Below are 4368 nucleotides of genomic sequence, written 5' to 3' on the forward strand. Positions count from 1 at the left end.
ATCCTTATGTTCCTTCGATCTAAACAACTCTGTTCTTTTTCCTCGAATTTTCGCCGCAACACCCATTCTCGGTTGAAATTGGCTATACAATCTGTCATCATCATCATTCCCATCTATGGATTAAATCCCCCAACACGCGGATCACTTGGGATATTTGCAAGGGTTTTTTCGCCAACCCCTTAGGAGCAATTTCCAAACTCTCCATTTTTCACAAAAAGATGTACTCATTTCCATATCCCTTGTCCTTAAGAAACTCATCGATGTAGTTCAATGGAGTACCAGTGCTCTTTAAAGCACGGTAAAACTTATAAATAAAAGAGGGCTTTTGAACTCTTACAGGATCTGCGTCTTCAATGATTTCTTCCTCTTGTTGATGACCAGCATCCTGTGGACTAGATGGTGGAGAATGACGCTGCTGAGAATGTTGTGGGCTCTGCTGCTGACTTGGTGACTCCTCTTCCTCGGTGAGATCAAAGTGAGTAGGCCCCTCACTCATTCTTCGTGGTCCCCTGCTTGCGATTCTCGAAGACTTTCTTGAAGACGACATCTTTCTCAGTCTTCGAAAGATTCCTTGCTTGACTTTCCCAAGAAAGATGACAACTTTTTCGAAGATTAAACAAGGGAGGAAGACATGAATGGAGGATCGATGCTTTTTAGGGTTTTGGAGTTAAGTGAAGAGGAACCGACTGTATATCGCTTAGTTGAAATGGGGGAATGCTAAACGTTGTAAAGGAAGGTTAAAAGATGCATTCTAAAAAAAATAACTGCCTTTTTCAAAAATAGATAACTGCCATTAACTCTTTTTGAAAAGGAAAAATTGCACTTTTCATGGAAATTGAAGATAGCATAAATCAATTATGAATGGATAAATGATCGTACCTTTACGAGATTTAATATAAGAGAAAATAAAATAACTTACAGTTAAGAACCATGATTGTCGAGACTACGAGTCTCTAGACTTTAACTTCTTCAAGCTTCAAGATGTTGAGTCCGGAACGGATGATTTCAAATTGATTTTTCTCCAAAGGCTTTGTAAATATATCCGAGTTGGTTCTTTGAGTCAACAAACTGAATCGAAACTTCTCCATTTTGAACATGATCTCTAATGAAGTGATGTCGAATCTCTATATGCTTTGCTCTTGAGTGAAGAATTGGATTTTTGGTAAGATTGATTGCATTGGTGTTGTCACAGTTAATCTCCGTGCATGAATTTTCAATCCCAAAATCTCTTAAGTTGTTTTATCCACAGAATTTGTGAACAACAACTTCCAAGAGCTACATACTCGCTCTCTGCTGTAGAAAGAGCTACGTATTTTGCTTCCTTGAAAACCAAGACAATATCCCGCTTCCAAGTAACAGGTACCCGAGGTGCTCTTTCTATCAACTCTGCAACCGGCTAGATCTGCGTCTGAATATCCAAGGAGAGTAAAGTCTCCATTTTTAGGATACCAAAGGCCGATGCTTGAAGTTGAAGCAATGTATTTGATAATACGCTTTGCAGCACTTAGATGAGATTCTTTAGGGTCTGCTTGAAATCTGGCACAAATGCAAACACTAAACAAAATGTCAAGTCTAGAAGTAGTAAGATAAAGAAGTGAACCGATGATACTCCTGTATAGCTTCGGTCAACTTTCTTTCCTCCTTCATCTTTTTCTATCTTCAAGGAACTTGACATTGGTATATCAGATTTTTTTTTGCAATTTTCAGTCCAAACTTTTGACAAGATCATTAGCATATTTTTCTTGATGAATAAAAGTCACTTCCTTCAATTGTTTCACTTGAAGTCCAAGAAAGAAGGTTAGTTCACCCATCATGCTCATTTCAAATTCATCCTGCATAGACTTAGAGAATTTCTTGCACAAACTTTCATTAGAGGATCCAAAAATGATATCATCAACATATATTTGAACAAGCATAAAACTTTTGCTTTCTCTTTTGATAAACAGAGTAGTATCTACTTTACTTTTTTCAAAGCCATTTTGAATTAAAAACTTATTCAGCCTGTTGTACCAAGCTCGAGGTGCTTGCTTTAATCCATACAAGGCTTTTTTTTTTTTTTTTTTTTTAGTATGAATACTGAGTCTAGCTTCCTTGGGTCTTCAAACCCATATGGTTGTTCCACATAGACTTCCTCATGGATAAATCCATTCAGGAAAGCACTTTTGATGTCCATTTGGAATAACCTGAAATTCTTATAACAAGCAAAAGCAAGTAATAATTGAATTGCTTCTAACCATAGTCTATCCCTTCTTCTTGTGTATATCCCTTGGCCACGAGTCTTGCTTTGTTTCTTACGACTTTACTTTTTTTCGTTCATCTTGTTCTGAAAACCCATTTAGCTCCAATAATAGATTTACCTTTTGGTTTTGGAGTGGTGCGTAAGTCTTGTCATAGTCTATCCCTTCTTCTTGCGTATATCCCTTGGCCACGAGTCTTGCTTTGTTTCTTACAACTTTACCTTTTTCGTTCATCTTGTTCTTGAAAACCCATTTAGCTCCAATAATAGATTTACCTTTTGGTTTTGGAGTCAACTCCCAGACATTATTAATACTGAATTGTCTCGAGTTCTTCTTACATAGCTTCAATCTAGCTTTCTTCAGATAAAGTTTCTTCTATGCTTTTTGGTTCTATTTTAGAAATAAGAGCCACAGCACTAGACTCTTCGCGCTTTTTGGATTTTGTGCGAATTCCTTCATTAATGTCGCCAATAATGAGGTCTTTGGGATGACTAGACTTATGTTTCCGATTCTTGGTTGATTTGTCGGAGTTGATGATCACTTCCTTCATTTGAATCTTCAATAACCATTTGTTGCTGGTCATTTAGAGTCTGAGTTGCTTCTTGAGATTTAGACTTTGTAGAGTCTGGAGCAGGTTCAGATTCTTCAAGATAAGTCTGAGCAGATTCATTTTGCATAGAATCCTGGAATTTGACATTCATTGATTCCTCCACAGATTGACTCTTCTTGTTATAGACTCGTAGGCTTTGCTTGAGGTAGAATATCCAAGGAAGATGCCTTCGTCGATTTTTCTTCAAACTTACCAACTCTATCATTTGCATTTTTCAATATAAAGCATTTGCATCCGAACACATGAAAATATGAAACAATAGGCTTTTTCCTTTGAATAACTCATAGGAGGTTTTTCAGAATAGGCCTTAGAAAAACTCTATTGATAATGTAACATGCTATTGAAACTGCTTCAGCCCAAAATCGTGAAGAGATGTTACTTTCAATTAAAAGAGTTCTAGCCATTTCTTGAAGTGATCTATTCTTTCTTTCCACAACTCCATTTTGCTCTGGAGTATATGGAGAGGAGAACACATGCTGAAAACCAGATTCATCACGAGAATTTTGTAAAATCTTGATTTTTAAATTTCACCTCCATGATATGTTCTTATACTCGAGATAACATACCATTTTCATTTTGAACCTTTTAGCAAACTTTTCAAAGTAAGAGAAAGTTTCAGACTTACTTGCCAGGAAATATACCCAAGTAAATCGTGAGTAATCATCCACAATTACTAGGCAATATTTCTTACCTCCAATGCTCTGAGTTCTGGTTGGTCCGAAAAAGTCCATATGCAGAAGCTGCAGTACACGATTAGTGGAAACTTGATTTATTGGTTTAAAGGAATTTCTTACCTGCTTTCCCAATACGCATGGTGTACATAGATCAGACTTTTGGTATGACAATTTGGGTAGACCACGAACAAGTTTTTTGCTGAAATTTTGGCTATCGCTTCATATTGATGTGCCCAAGCTTTTCGTGCCATAAGCTCGCTTCATCTTGAATTGAGATTAGACATTGCGATTCATCTAGTTTCACATCCAAGAGGTAGATATTTCCATGTCTTCGGCCCATGAATGAGCGAGTAGAATCTTTATTGGTTCTGAACATATTCCCTCTTGAAAGTTGATTTTGAAACCGGTGTCACACGGTGACTAATATTGAGTAGATTGTAGTTGAGTCCTTCCACTAGGAAACATTGCTTATGTGAGGTTTCCAATCTTTTCTGATTCCAAATCCCACAATTTTTCCTTTGTTGTTTCCTCCAAATGAGACTTTTCCACCATTTACTTGAATGAGCTTTATGAAGCAATTTGAATCTCTGTCATATGTCTTGAGCATCCACTATCCAGATACCATTTTACCTTTTTCTTGATAGTGACCTGTATTTAAAAAAAAAAAGACTCAAGCTTTCTTTGGTACCCATATTTTCTTGGGTCCATTGGTGTTAGTATGATATGCGGTCTTTGCCCATACTTTCTTAACAGGTTTCCAAACCATAGGACACTCTTTTTCAAAATGATCTGCACTATTGCACTTTGAACATCTGAGAGCATTTCGACCCACTGGTTTTACAAACAC

Source organism: Eucalyptus grandis, chromosome 4 (genome assembly GCF_016545825.1).
Source record: "Eucalyptus grandis isolate ANBG69807.140 chromosome 4, ASM1654582v1, whole genome shotgun sequence".
Classification (NCBI taxonomy): Eukaryota; Viridiplantae; Streptophyta; class Magnoliopsida; order Myrtales; family Myrtaceae; genus Eucalyptus; species Eucalyptus grandis.